Below are 16,896 nucleotides of genomic sequence, written 5' to 3' on the forward strand. Positions count from 1 at the left end.
ATTTAAAAGAAGTATGCAAATACTTACAAATTGTTGGATCGACAAGCTTAAGTGGCTAGTGTTAAAGATCCTCTTTTGTATCGTTATGTAATCATTTACCCCTTTTTGGAAAAGTCGCAAATGATCATGAGCTTGTTGGAGTGATCTTTGCTTTGGATTTCCATACTCTCGCACAAATTGGCTATATACCCTGACCCTAAAGATTTCGGGTGTTAACCTTCCTGTTATGACATCTTCACGTCTTGTTTCATAATATCATGTTTTGACAATGACCAAATCTTCAGCTGCGTCAAACGTTGCCATGCTTGTAAGTTGAGATATAGAATGAATTCACAAGAGTAGACGATGGGAAATCTATTTGTAGAATACACGATGCTATACATGTGTTGTTTGGTGCATAAATAAGAAGATTTTACCCTCCTTATATAGATGAGTGTCCCAACGTCTCTTTTTTTTTTTTGAAAATATGGCCGTTGATGCGTACTTTTACAAGACTGTACTGAAATTACGTACAATTATTACATACAATCAGTAGTCAATGGTTGAACCATAACCACCGATTATGCATAATCGGTAGATATTGATCGTTATGTACTACAGATTATATGTTGTTTTGTCAACAGAGTTCTCAGCTTCATTAGAGTAGTATAATCGGAGGATTATTAATATGTATTAATAACCGATTATGTGTGGTTTTCGGGGCACGGATAGTTTATTTTGAACGAACTAGCCGTTGGAGTATAATCGGTAGTTAGATAGAGAATGCAAACATCCGATTGTCATAAATAATTTGAAATTCATAACGATATCACATACACATCATAATAATTTTACAATCATAACTTTTCATTGAACTTCCACAATTCTATTACAAGGTATTGTGATTAGCGCCGTGGACGTGTTGGACGAGTCCTAAACTGATTAAATTTTTCCATCGCCCTAAGGATTCTAAAATGAGATTCATAACGGAAGCTTGATCTTTTCCATCTCCACCATTCCCCGAGAGATCGTTTTATAACCTCATCATTGGTTTCACCCCTCAATCGATATTGATTCACAAGATAAGTTAAATGGACGAATTTTTTGACGTATCCATTTATTGAACCAACTCGGCAGAAAAGATCAGCGGAGTGACGATTATTTGGGTTACCGGTGTCGGCGCAGAATTTTTCGTGAATTCTCCCCAAATAACTCATACTCATTATGCCTCCTTGCCTACGTTCTTCTCTTCGTCTTGGATAGAATTGAACATAGCGCCTACATAAAGATAAATCTTCTTCTATCGTGAACTCCGTAGGATTGATGAATGGTTGGGCTATTATGTTGAAGATGATGTTGGAGAGAGTTTAAACGTATTTGTGTTCCATAGAGGGTAAAAGGACCATCCTTATATAGAGTTTAGAGTTCCAACGGCTCTATTTTTTGGGGCAACTGTATAATCGGTAGTTAAATAAGGTAATTTAACTTCCGATTATAAAGTTGTCCCAAATTTTGGGTTTGCCGAAATCACCAATTTTTCGAATTTGGGAACTACTATAATCGGTAGTTAAATTAGGTAATTTAACCCCCGATTATTAAGTTGCCCCAAATTTTGTTTTTGTCAAAATCTCATTTTTTTTTCCAATTTGGTAACTAGAATAATCAGTAGTTTATGAAGTTATTTATGAAATTCACCTATCTACCGATTTCTAACGACCACAACATTGAGAATATTAGTAATCGGTAGATAATATCACTTTTTTAACTACCGATTGTGTTAGGGTAGTTTGGTAATCTCTGCAAATTTGGACATCCCTTAACCTTGTCTATGGGTTAGGAATAAAAAAGTCGCCCCTAATTCTTACAGGGTCGCCCCTAATAATGCCAGGAAAAATTACCTGTAAAAATATGTACAATGCTAGAGAATGAGAGGCGTCTGGGAGCTTTAACCAGCCTGTTCTTTTCTTCAGAGAAAAAGTTACAAATATGCTCCAAAAATTAAAAAGATAAATAGTGTTTCCAAACATTGTAGTTACCACCAAAACACCAATAATGGCATACCCACTTCATTACTCCATCAAACGACTATATCCCAACTCCTTAAAACAAAAGTTCCTGCACCGATGACCATAACCTTCTGCTTTCTATTTTAGTCTTTATGGATAATCAGGAACGACGTGTTGTATCGCCAACAACAACCAAATCCAACAAGTGTAATGCAAATGACCATCAAACTTCAACAGGAATATTCATGGGCCCAGAGCCACCTCCCACCAGTGCTATATGGGATGCAGCCATATGCAAACCCTGCACAAAGAGCAATCCCGACTTCAACCATCTTTGTGGGATAGCTCAAGCCCCACTCAGATTTGATCAAAATCAACACGGACGGGGAAGCAAGGGGTTACCCCGGAATAGCAGGAGCAGGTATTATATGTGGAAACGAGGAAACCAGCACAATCCTAACAATAGCACAACCGTTAGGAATCACCACAACACTTGCAGCGGAAACATGGGCCATGCACATCGCTTCTAAAACGTCGACGAAACGAGAATGGCCAAAGGTTCAATTTGAAACGGACTCAGAAATCTTAATGACATTTCTAACCTCGGACACGGATGCCCCATGGTATATATCTAATATGGTTGAAAAGATCAAACAAAGGCTCACACAAATCTAGCAATACACCACTAGACACGTATACACAGAAGGAAATCAAGCGGCAGGCGGTTTAGCAAATCGAGCAGAAGATGACTGCTCCATAGGGAGGCTCACAACCACAATATGGGAACATGCAATTCCGCGGTCTATAAGTTTTATTGTAATAACAGACTCTACGGGTATTATGTACCTTTGTGTAATTTCAGTCTAATCTAATAAATTTCATGCTTCAAAAAAAATGTAGTTGCATAAAATTCCCTAACTACCCCCAAAGAGATCTAACGTCTACAAAGCATGAACCTAAAAGATAACTCAACCAAACGACAATAAGATTGCATATAAAATAAATATGATCTTAAACAGTTACGTGGTCCGTTCATTTCTTGATTTACAATCTAATCCACAAAAAGGAAAATATATTTATTGGTTACCCTTTCACTCAAACTCTACAAGATTAAACTTTGTTTTTTCTCATTTTCTCATTGTCTTATAGTATTTCTCTGAATGGTCTCTTAACTTTCTCCAAAACCTCCCCTTTTACTTTACACATACACAAGCTGGTAGAAAAAGGAATTACAACTTATGTTAGGATAATTCTCGGACTACTGAGTTTTGGTACATCTATATCTCGCCCGGGTTCGCCTTATTTATACTCACGATCTATAATGTGCTACTTCCTTTCTTAGTTGACCATCTGTTCTCATATGTCATCTGAGGCTTTGACATGTCGTCTTTTCTTCCATAGTTGTTGAAAATGCGGGGGTCTAACAACCACACCCAACAATTCGTCTGGAAATCTGAGAGGACTTACTCCAATATACTTTCTAGAGAATCAACTAGACAGTCAGAATCAATCTAGAGTAAAGTATATCAAAGAGTTTTAATATCTCTGTTTCACAATGTAATCAACAAATCAAACAGACAGAAATCCGTGATCCTGATTATTATGTGAAACAACTTGAACGGTACCAAAGACCAACGTTCAAGTGTAAATCAATGTAAATCAATAACCAAAGGTTGGATATTCTAATTGATTGATCTTAATGCACAACCTGCGATATTTCAATTATATAACAAAATATAATATGGAAAAAAAAAAAACACAAACACCAGAATTATGTTAACGAGGAAACCGCAAATGCAAAAAAACTCCGGGACCTAGTCCAGATTGAACACCACACTGTATTAATCCGCTACAGACACTAGCCTACTACCAATTAACTTTGGACTGGACTGTAGTTAAACCCTAATCAATCTCACAATGATTCAAGGTATAGTTGTGCTCCTTACGTCTCTGATCCCAGCAGGATACTACGCACTTGATTCCCTTAGTTGATCTCATCCACAACCAAGAGTTGCTACGACCCAAAGTCGAAGACTTGATAGAAAAATCTGTCTCACATAGAAAAGTCTATAGGATTGAATAAATCTGTCTCCCACAAAAATACCCAAGAGTTTTTGTTATGTCTTTTGATAAATCAAGGTGAAGAAGAACCAATTGATAACCCGGACTTATATTCCCGAAGAACAGCCTAGAATTCTCAATCACCTCATAATAATCTTAATCGACTAGCGAAACAAGATATTGTGGAATCACAAACGATGAGACGAAGGTGTTTTTGATTACTTTTTTATCTTGTCTATCGGAGATATAAAATCCCGATCCAATCATTTTAATTGCACTCAACACGATAGAAACAACAAGATCATATCACGCAACCACAAAGATAATAGTTGGGTCTGGCTTCACAATCCCAATGAAGTCTTCAAGTCGTTAACCTACAGGGTCTCGAGAAGAAACCTAAGGTTAAAGGAGAATCGACTCTAGTTATGCAACTAGTAACACACAGGAGGTGTGGGGATTAGGTTTCCCAGTTGCTAGAGTTCTCCTTTATATAGTTTTCAAATCAGGGTTTGCAATCCAAGTTACCTTGGTAACAAAGCATTCAATATTCACCGTTAGATGAAAAACCTGATTCAAAACCAAGCTAATATCTTTCAACCGTTAGATCGAACTTAGCATGTTACACACAAATGAAATGTACTCTCATTTAGGTTTATGTAACCGTACCCAAACATGTACACCATGTTGGTTCACAAATAGTTAACCGAGGTTAGCCATATGATTACTCTCATGAAGATGCCATTCCCGCGTGAAAACTTAATTCGAGTTGTTGATCAAGTTCGTCTAACGAAAGTAGCAATTACAGTACTTATAGTTTATGTAGGAGTATCAACCTTATTCATCTCAATCATAACTAGTTCAAATGACTCAAATGAAACTAGTTAAAGAGTTGTTGAATTGTTATAGAAAACACAATTGAAACCAAATCGGTTTGACTCACTTGAATCAATCATGAACATTATAGTCACGGTTTGCAAAGATTGCATTCCTTATGATTTAAATGTTTAACTCCATGAACTGACCGATTTGACAAAGTAACTAGCTTAAGTATGTGTATGGGTATGCGTACTTAAGCAACCGGATTTGAGTTTGTTTAGTTTCCAAACTCAGTAGAAATTTTCGGTTCAAAAACTTCCGCCAGTATGCGTTCGGGTACGCATAAGTGACTTGTTAATAGTTTGTCAAAAACCAAACTCAGTAGAAATTCTCGGTTCGAGAACTTCCGCCAGTATGTGTACGGGTCCACATACTTAACATGTCTCCTTCACCAATTTCGTATACACACATATGCATACGCTTGGCTCCCGGTTTATGGATTTATACACTAATGTGTGAGCACATTATATATGCTTATATCCAAACATGGTTACATTCTCAACTATTTATTTAAATCATTGAAACATTCTTCTATAATGACAATAGTCGTTTTCACACACTATTAGCATCAAAGTAATTTTCAAGATATTAAAATAATCATTATCGAAACATTCCAAGCCTACATCAAATGATTGTATCACACAAACCATGTAAGATGTTACTCGGAAATTTTTTCATGATATAAGATGAACTTGGTCGAAGGAAAGCTTACCAAGACATATTTCGAGAAATATGTAAGCGAGATATACTCAGCTCGAAATCTCAAAGGTGTATAGAGAAAACTATATCTTAACACGACTTGTGTCTCAATATAGGAGATAGTAGAAATAGACTTTCCAAGTGATAGATGAGTTCAAGTCTCCACTTACCTTTTGTCGAAGAAGTTCCACAAGCTCTCCTTAGTAGTTCTTCATCTACAAATGATGAACTCTGTGAAATCTAAGCTCAACTACACTATCTATGTACTAGTCCGAGACATCTATAAATAGGTTAGAAATCAAGACTTATAGTTTTGATCACTAACATTGACAAACATGATTGAGATAGCAACGCATGCGAGTTCGGACGAGCAGTGCTCTAACAATCTCCCCCTTTGTCAATTTTAGTGACAAAACTATCAATACATACGGATTACAAAATAGATAAAAATTGTAGCTTCTCATCCACATGCTTGATCTCCTTGGCATCCTCAACGCGACTCGAAATCTTCGTCACTTCCAAGTACTCCTTGATCCTAAAGGTTGTAAGTTCAGCATCACAGTTGTTGAAGATCCGTACCGATAACAATGAGAAAACAAAATGCTCTCAATCATTGTTATACAGTGTCATAGTATTATTACACAGCATCAAAGTCCAATTGTATCACAACTTTGACAACAATACTATGGTGATATTCAGCACTCCCCCTTAGTCAATACTATATCTCAACATGAAAAACCACTCCCCCTTACATAATGATCCGTAAACCATATGTATTTGTAGTATCACACTACACATTAATTCACTTCCTTTTTGTCAATATAAATTGGCAAAGGTAGGAAAACTAGTGGGATCCTCATGAAATTTTCACAGAGATACTTCATGACCAAAAGAGAATACCATACCATCTTATTTAGATGCCATCATAAAGCTGAAGCTAAATGCATTCATCAAGGAGTTAATAAAAATACAAGATAACCCCTAATATTCCACAACCGCACTTCCCACAAAGATTTGGCAATTAAGCACAAGTTCAAAATGAACTCTCCCCCATATAATGTCATCCCCGAAGGAACAACAAAGGCGACCCTACTTTTACAAGAAAAGAAGGATTTCTCTTTGGATAAAATAAAATCACATGAAAACATGAATATGTATCCAAAATATTCAATTGAAATAACCACAAGAGAACCCATGGTTATTTCAATCGAAAAATACAACCAAATTAATCACAAGAAAACCCATGATTAATTTAATTGGAATACACAACCAAATTAACCACAAAAAGCGATCAATTCAATTGGTCATGCTCGACATAAGAGAACTTACGGAGATACGACTAAGTTATTCATAAGAAAATGATCAACTCAGTCGATTATGCTCAAACATAAGAAACCTTACGGAACAACACAGTATATGCACAAGGATGTGGATCGGAGATCGACCAATACTGCGGAATAAACAAGGATTCATTCTATTTTCCATCACTATTTGCATAATGACATACAATAGACTTAATCCTTGTAAACAAAAGCTTTATCCTTTCTTCCATCAAAACAATGACATAAAAGGCTTTAACTTTTGTAATGTCAAAAGTTCATTCTATCTTCTATCAATACTTTCACACCGACATAATAGAGATAACTTTTGAACAAGTATAGGACAGTCACAAGTGCACGGACGTAAACAACATATCCCATAACAGTTTGCAATATATAAAATCATAAATATTAAAATTGAAAAAATCATCTTCCAAATAACTTAGAGTTTAAATGAATAAATCTAAAAACATTGAAGATGAAAATTGTTCGACATAGCTATGTTTACTCACAATAATGGTTATTCCAAACCCTAGTTATTCTTATAAAAAACACAAGAAATAAATTCTCTAAAAGAAGATTTACTAGACATAATAAAAAACAACTCTAAAACAAAGAGAAATCACAAGTGATGATCAGAGTTCCGGTACAGAATCTTCACTGGTTCCAGTACCTTCAAACTTGTGACTAACTGTATCAACTACGTCTTCGTAGAAGATATCCTCATTGAGAAGATCCTTAACTTGTGAGAACAAGATCAGAATCAATATTTTTCAACTCAGTTCGTAACAAGTTAAGATCCTTTACAGAGTTCTTGAGCTTCAGTTGAGTCTTCCCAAGATCAGTGAGAAAACCATGAACCACTTCAGCAGAGACCATCTCAGCATTTTCTCGATCTTGATGAGAAAACGCATAATAGCATGAGGCACAGGATTCGAGTTCGACAAGCTTAACAAGGGTTATTTTCTTCTTCAGAACAAACTCCAAATAAATCGAATCATCAATTGAATCGGTTGGTAAAACCCAAGAACTTGAAGTAGACCCCATCCTTAAGAGAGCACAACACGAGTATGCGTACTCTTCCAAAAGGTTTGGTATTTATAGGTTTCTCAAGAACCGGAATTTAGGGTTTCCAAGTTTGGTCCATGCCTATGTGAAAAGAGGTACACGCGTGTACAAAGATATACCCTTATACCAAAAGGTTGCGAAGAATTTAGCAAATATTTGCTCGGTGAGTAAATAAAAACTCAGCTCTCAATTAGATTTGTTCTGACAAGAGAAAAATTTAGAGCATAACAATTTGACACCCCCCTTTTTAAAAAAAGTAAAACAAAAGATACTCATGCAACAAAAAATGTGTGTACGTGATAAGCCAGCTAAGAACGATAAGAAGATAGCTGAACAGAATCAGAAAAACATTTTTCCATCAAGTATACCTGAAAATATTTCACTCTGACAGGATTTTTATTGACAGTGAGGTTTCAACCTTGTGATTAATTAGCACAAGTATGAGCCTTGAGATCATTAAATGAACGTTGTTTCTAGTTAAACCTCTTCTTCCTGATCTTTGGAGGAAAAGCATTATGATGTGAAAAGTTATCATAAAACTTACTATCATCAAAATATTACGCATAGTGTTGATTCTTACCTGAAGAATTTTGGCCAGAGGGAATAGACAACATGTTGATAATTTTTCTATAACCTTCAATTATCCTTTTTAAGTTGTCTTCCATACCCCCATTTTTGCTTCCTTCTTCTGGTACGTTTTTCACATCATGAACAACATAATCTCCCTTCTGATTGAGGGTAAAAACTGATTCTGCTGTTTTTGGTAATTTGGGGTGTGTTTATGAGAAACGAGTTCAAACCCTAAACAAATGCACTGCACGAGAATGTTTTTAGATTCGAGAAATCAATCTGTAAGACTCTGGCCTAAACCAAGAAATGGACGTTCCAGATTCAATTCGGTCACAAGGTGAAGGAGAAGGGTTGATCTTAGGGAGGGAATCAGAGAAGGTGTTTTAAATCAGAGTGTTGAAGGTGTGGTTGTTTATGACTTGCATATCAAAAAATGGTTTCTGGCTACTTGTGTTGATAACACTTGTGTTCTTCCTGTTGTCGAAATAGGTTGAAAACCTGTTTGTACAAGTCATTTGAGCGCAACCCTGATCTCGTAGGAAGTGGAGAAGATTAAGTAGTGGAGTAGTGGGGTTGTGCAAGAGGTGGTGATTATCACGTGATCACGCCTTCACCCACTACTCTCATCGTTGTTAACCATTCATCCTTTCCTGACACGTTCTCGTAATGGGTGCGTTGCACGCCGCATGTTGTAAACCGCCAGACCAATACCCCAATAAGTATCCCCCAGTTTGTGACATGTTTGATGTCTCGAGTAAGTGGGTCAAGTCGTGGGACTTGCCGCAAAGAATAGCATATGGTGCTATTAAGTTAAACAACTAAGTTGTTTATGAGGCCGACATGAAATATCGTATGTATTTGATGCATGTGAAGCATCGCATTTAAGAAGCTCAATTTAATCGATGTGTATGAAGCATCATTGTTTTAAATCCTGATTCAATAAGCCGAGAATAAGCGTCTTAAAAGGGTAGCGCGATCGACCATTTTGGGGTGATCGTTCTAGTTCCCTATGGGCGAACTACTACCTAGTCGATCACTTCCTGTGGAGGAGTGATGGCCGACGGTCATAACGGCACTTTGTTAATTTTCTGAAAATAAATCTACACCGTCCAACTAGGTTGGCGAAGTTGGATGGTCGTGATTGATTTGCGGCAGTTGTTCGATACCGTTGACGCGATTTTTTTAGGGTTTGGAGGTTGATCTTTCAACTCTCTTTTGAGCGAGCGATTCGAGGTGTTGTGTTTGGGTTTGAGTAGGTCGATCGACTATGTACAAAGGTGGGTTGCCAGCGAGCACGCTGAAATCCCCTGGGTCACCTAAAATTAAATCTAAGCTACTCAATTCGGATGGCGAAGTTGGATGGATGTGATCGATTTGCGGCAGTAGTGTGTTGCCGCAAACGTAATTTTAGAGTTTCTAAAGCAGCGTATTCACCCTACTTTGGGTGAACGATTTTATACGTTCTCGGCTTGACGTGAGCAAGTCGATCAACCGTGGGTGTATCCGGGTCTCCGGTGGACACGCCCCGGCTTCTTTGATCGCTCAAGATGCGATCTAAGCCGTCCAACTAGGCTGGCTAAGTTGGACGGACGTGATGCGTTTTGAGACCGTCTTTGCGGGTCTCAATTCGTTTGAGCTATTTTACGCAGCGTGAACGCCCATGTTTGGGTAAGCGATTGAGAACTCTATAGGTTTTCCACATGCAAGTCGATCAACTAGGGCACTAGTGGGCCCACCAATGATCATGTTAGCACTTCCTTAACCGTACGTAGGAGGATCCAAGCCGTCCAACCAGGCTGGCAAAGTTGGACGTTCGTGATGCTTCTGAGATTGTTTTGGACAGTCTAGCTCGTTCGAGCTTATTTTAACAACGTGAACACCCTGTTTAGGGTTGGCGTTTGACAACGCTGGAATGTGTTTAAATAAAGTCTGATTGGTTGGGACACTAGTAGTCCCACCGGTGGTCGATGCGGTGATTACCTAGTTCTGCCAGGAGTGGTATGGGTTTGCTAAAACATGCGGCCAAATTGTGTGGCCGTGATTGTTTCTGAGACTGATATTAACAGTCTAGATTTTCCTTAAGGAATTCAAGCGTGATCGAGCCAACTTAAAAGTGCGCCGATACGAGATTCTCTTTGTCAGAGAGTGATGCAGATGTGTGGGTATTTTCATGCATATCTCAATACTGGAACTTTGGGAGATTCATGTTACTCTGCTGAGAGTGAACACCTCATCGTCATGTCATGTCAATAATGAGAGTTTTTGGCTGGGAACATAGCACGGGAAAATACCAGGCGAATCATGCATTAATAATTAATGCAATAGGTTGAAATTTATAGGATATCTGGGATTGATGCATCATTCTGATAAATTTCATAAATATGTCGAATTACTCAACACATATATAAGTACAAAGGTTTGAACACTCATTACTTTCTAAAAGGCTTTTACTCCTTTATAGGATGACAACACATTCAATACGGGATTTTACAATTGTAGCTCTAAATCGAAAACCACCATCAACAACTAGTTTTATAATTTTAGCCCTGAACTAAAAAACACCATCAACACCTTCTTAATTGAAGAATATCCTTGAGTTCTTCTTCGGCGAAATGGTTTAAGAAGACTGTTTCGTATTTGAGCGTTTGGGGAACTCATCGAACTGACTTTCCTGGTAGGATACACAGGGTAAGTACTAAAACCAATTGGTTTAGACATACGAATGTCAGTTACACCTTTGAATATTAAATCTAAGGTGTGTTGAAGTCGAACATTATTCAACCTAGAATTCCTCTTTTGTTCACCAGTCCCTTTTGAATTACAAAAGAGACACACTTTCTGATCACCAGAGTGATTAGACAGAACAGTCTTAACACCATTGATGGGAGAATTCTTCCTTCGGTGTGATGTGGACATTCCTTGATTAGAGGAAGGCACAGACACATCTCTTTCAACACGAAAGGATTTCGATTGTGCTTCTGAATCAGAAATTTTTCCAGTTAAGACAGAAGCAGTTGGTATTTTGGATTCTTTGGAACATTCTTGAATAGAGAGTTTACTCAAAAGAATTTCAGTTTCCAAAGTATCATTCTTGAGTTTTTATTTATGCACAGTCTGTGAAGGACAGGCAGAGGCGTTTCCCTCACGAAAGATTTTTAGAAGAAAGTCACGTTCATTTATCATACCAACAAGATCGTTGATTTTGTGCTTCAACCGATTGACATTATCAGCCTGAATTCTAGCAAGTTTTAGAATTACTGCACTCTCTGTGGTTGCATTCCTTTCAACTTCTAAGTCGAACTTATCAGTAAGGTAGTCAGGAGAGCACTTGTCAATGAACATCTGTTTCCTTTGAGCACAAGGTTCTATATTCAAGATTGGAAAATCTTTCTCTTTAATAGACTTCAAGGAAACATAACTTTTATTTCTGGCGATGCATTTATCAGAGACAATATCGTCCATCCTCAGATCGCTACAAACACAGACTTGTAAGGTTTTAAACGTGTTTGCCTGCTTTGATACCAATTGAAAATGCGGGGGTCTAACAACCACACCCAACAGTTCGTGTGGCAATATGAGAGGACTTACTCCAATATACTTTCTAGAGAATCAACTAGACAGTCAGAATCAATCTAGAGTAAAGTATATCAAAGAGTTTTAATATCTCTGTTTCACAATGTAATCAACAAATCAAACACACAGAAATCCGTGAGCCTGATTATTATGTAAAACAACTTGAACGGTACCAAAGACCAATGTTCAAGTGTCAATCAATGTAAATCAACAACCAAAGGTTGGATATTCTAATTGATGGATCTTACCTGTGATATTTCAATTATATAACAAAATATAATGCGGAAAAGAAATAACACAAACACCAGAATTATGTTAACGAGGAAACCGCAAATGCAGAAAAACCCCGGGACCTAGTCCAGATTGAACACCACACTGTATTAAGCCGCTACAGACACTAGCCTACTACCAATTAACTTCGGACTGGACTGTAGTTAAACCCTAATCAATCTCACAATGATTCAAGGTACAGTTGTGCTCCTTACGTCTCTGATCCTAGCAGGATACTATGCACTTGATTCCCTTAGTTGATCTCATCCACAACCAAGAGTTGCTACGACCCAAAGTCGAAGACTTGATAGAAAAATCTGTCTCACATAGAAAAGTCTATAGGATTGAATAAATCTGTCTCCCACAAAAATACCCAAGAGTTTTTGTTATGTCTTTTGATAAATCAAGGTGAACAAGAACCAATTGATAACCCGGACTATATTCTCGAAGAACAGCCTAGAATTCTCAATCACCTCATAATAATCTTAATCGACTAGCGAAACAAGATATTGTGGAATCACAAACGATGAGACGAAGGTGTTTTTGATTACTTTTCTATCTTGCCTATCGGAGATATAAAATCCCGATCCAATTATTTCAATTGCACTCAACACGATAGAAACAACAAGATCATATCACGCAACTACAAAGATAATAGTTGGGTCTGGCTTCACAATCCCAATGAAGTCTTCAAGTCGTTAACCTATAGGGTCTCGAGAAGAAACCTAAGGTTAAAGGAGAATCGACTCTATTTATGCAACTAGTAACACACAGGAGGTGTGGGGATTAGGTTTCCCAGTTGCTAGAGTTCTCCTTTATATAGTTTTCAAATCAGGGTTTGCAATCCAAGTTACCTTGGTAACAAAGCATTCAATATTCACCGTTAGATGAAAAACCTGATTCAAAACCAAGCTAATATCTTTCAACTGTTAGATCGAAACTTAGATTGTCACACACACAAATGAAATGCATTCATTTAGGTTTGAGTAACCGTACCCAAACGTGTACACCATGTTGGTTCACAAATAGTTAACCGAGGTTAGCCATATGATTACTCTCATATCAACCTTATTCATCTCAACCATAACTAGTTCAAATGACTCAAATGAAACTAGTTAAAGAGTTGTTCAATTGTTATAGAAAACACAATTGAAACCAAATCGGTTTGATTCACTTGAATCAATCATGAACATTATAGCCACGGTTTGCAAAGATTGCATTCCTTATGATTTAAATGTTTAAGTCCATGAACTGAACGATTTGACAAAGTAACCAGCTTAAGTATGCGTACTTAAGAAACCAGATTTGAGTTTGTTTAGTTTCCAAACTCATCAGAAATTTTCGGTTCGAAAACTTCCGCCAGTATGCGTACGGGTACGGGTACGCATACTTAAGATGACTAGTTAAGAGTTTGTCAAAAGCCAAATTCAGCAGAAATTCTCGTTTCGAGAACTTCCGCCAGTATGCTTACGGGTATGCATACTTAACCTGTCTCCTTCACCAATTTCGTATACACACATATGCATACACTTGGCTCCCGGTTTATGGATTTATACACTAATGTGTGAACACACTATATATGCTTATATCCAAATATGGTTATATTCTCAACTCTTTATTTCAATCATTGAAACATTCTTCTATAATGACAATAGCCGTTTTCACACACGATTAGCATCAAAGCAATTTTCAAGATATTGAAATAATCATTATCGAAACATTCCAAGCCTACATCAGATGATTGAATCACACAAACCATGTAAGATGTTACTCGGAAATTTTCTCATGATATAAGATGAACTTGGTCTAAGGAAATCTTACCAACACATATTTCGAGAAATATGTAAGCGAGATTTACTCAGCTCGAAATCTCAAATGTGTATAGAGAAAACTATATCTTAACACGACTTATGTCTCAATATAGTAGATAGTAGAAATAGATTTTCCAAGTGATAGATGAGTTCAAGTCTCCACATATCTTTTGTCGAAGAAGTTCCAGAAGCTCCCCTTAGTAGTTCTTCGTCTTCAAATGATGAACTCTGTGAAATCGAAGCTCAACTACACTATCTATGTCCTAGTCCGAGACATCTATAAATAGGCCAGAAATTAAAACTTATAGTTTTGATCACTAACATTGACAAACATTCTTGAGATAACAACGTATGTGAGTTCGACCGAGCAATGCTCTAATAGTTTTATCTCACGCCTTTTGAAACTTCATTAAATGTTATGTATGGCCTGAACTCGATCATCAGATGGTTTGACTTCATTTCCACGCGTCATCTCACAGTTGAAGCGGTAGATATCTTAGTTTTGGTGTAATCATCTTTTAGGATCTCTTATCTCCTTATCTTGTACATATCTTCTAGGATGTGTCCACATGGTGATATGTTATTTTACCTTCACAATTTTCTCTTTTTCTTTTCATCTTCTAAAGGGGTATAATGGGAAGAAAATTATATTTTACCTTTTAACTGTCGTCGCGTCCCGATTTTTCCGCTAAGTCTTCGCCTTTAAAACTTGTTTTACCAGAAATGCCGGTTTTTATTCCAAAAGATTTTGCCTCTTAGAAAAGCAGGGACGAGTCTAGCAAGGGGCTAACCCGGGTTATAACCCGTCCCTAAATTTGTCCCAGAAAAAATTCACTATAGAAAATTTTTTTAAATCTTTTTTTAACCCCTGTAATAGTACATATTTAATTTTCAGCCCACCCTAAAATTATTTTCAGCCTCCTAAGATATAATTAAGAGCTAAATCTTATTAAAAACAAAAAGAAATTCTACTCTTCAACACAATCATCTCCCATTTTACTTCTATAAACTATAATTTTTTTTCCGTCATCGCATTTTGCGATTAAATATTTTTTTTTTATTTTTAATTGTGTATCCATTTAGTGTTCTACAGGTGGATTACGTTAGCCATTAGCTACGCGTTTCGTTCCAAAAAAAATTTGGCGCGGCCTTCTCCCGCTTTAAAAATCATTAGCATTTTAGACCTGCCCAAGAAAAAATCTTGGGTCCGTCCCTGTAGAAAAGGATCTTCATTGGTCTTCGCATTTTCTTCACTTTGTAACTTCATCAGAAAAAGTCTGCAACTTCTCCATTCTCTCCTTCGCTTTCCATTCGGCTCTTTGTAAATAGTTACTTATAATGGCGAATAAGAGTCCTTCTTATTATGGAAAACGATAAGTTGTAGCGAACACGTTTCGTCGTCTTTTCTTTTGTTTCGTTTTCTCCCCGGGTTTATCTGGTGTTTGTTTCTACGTTGTTTTTCAGTGGTGATCTTTATGATTTGCTCCAGTGGTTTTTCAGTCGTCATTGTAAGCATCCTCGGAACGAGTTTATTCCTGAGCAATCTGATCTTTGTACTCGTACCAATTTTGTTGAGAACTATAAGTGCCATCAACTGCGTGAGAAGTTCAATAATTATGGGGTGGGAATATCTCGAAGTCGTCGTGCTTTTAGGAGTTCTCAGCGTATTACCGATCTGGATCCTTCGTCTATATCCTAGTAATAGTTGCCCTTCGGAAAACTAACGTTCCTAAGTGGTTCTTATGTCCCGTTCGGATTGTGGGTCCTTGAGTCCTTGAATGGGATGATGTTTGTAAAAAATATTTAAAAGTTTCCTATGGGCTATGGTAGGCACAACAAATTAACCATTATATTTCTTCCTAATTAATTAGTAATATAACAGTAGTAAGGATCGTTCTCACAGAGAATTGTGTAATTGATATGTTATTCGGGTTATGAAACCAAAATAAAGTAAATACTAAAAGGGGGGATTGGATTGATTGATTAAAGCAATAGGAATAAAGATATGATTACAGAATCCTTCGCCATTATCAAACATTAACTCAATTAATATACTTGTTTAGCCTTTGTTAGTCATATATCACCAACCATAGAATATCAATAAGTTGTGCCATCCCCAAAACTCCTTGTGTCATCGAATACGGAAGTGCTCAACTACCAGATTTTATCCATCTGAGCCACCATGAATAACCTCTCAAGGTATAACCCAGTTGAATGAATTAAGGTTTGTGAATTTAGGTTGAATCCTAACATCAAACACGTAATCTCGATCTTCTTACTAGAGTTGCCTACACACACATTTTCTCCACAGAATCCCTCTGCAAGGTCTCACGTTCTCAACTTGTGTAGGAGATGTTCGAATATTGCACGTATCTCACAACTCTCTACTAGCAATAGAATGATTAATAAATTAATATAGCGTACACTCCAAACAATCGAGAAATTAATCATAAACTTTAGATACAGTAAAAACAAACGGTTAGATGATTAAAACTTCAAATAAACTTGTATAACTAACAAAGTTTCTTGTTTAGAATATTGAATTCATCCATAATCAACAAAAGATTAGCTACATATGACACAAAGAAAGAAGAAGAAGAATATATCTCATGGTTTCCCCCTAAAGGGGCAAACCCTGGAATAAAGATGTAAAACCTAGCCTCT

This window comes from Papaver somniferum, chromosome 3 (assembly GCF_003573695.1).
Source record: "Papaver somniferum cultivar HN1 chromosome 3, ASM357369v1, whole genome shotgun sequence".
NCBI lineage: Eukaryota > Viridiplantae > Streptophyta > Magnoliopsida > Ranunculales > Papaveraceae > Papaver > Papaver somniferum.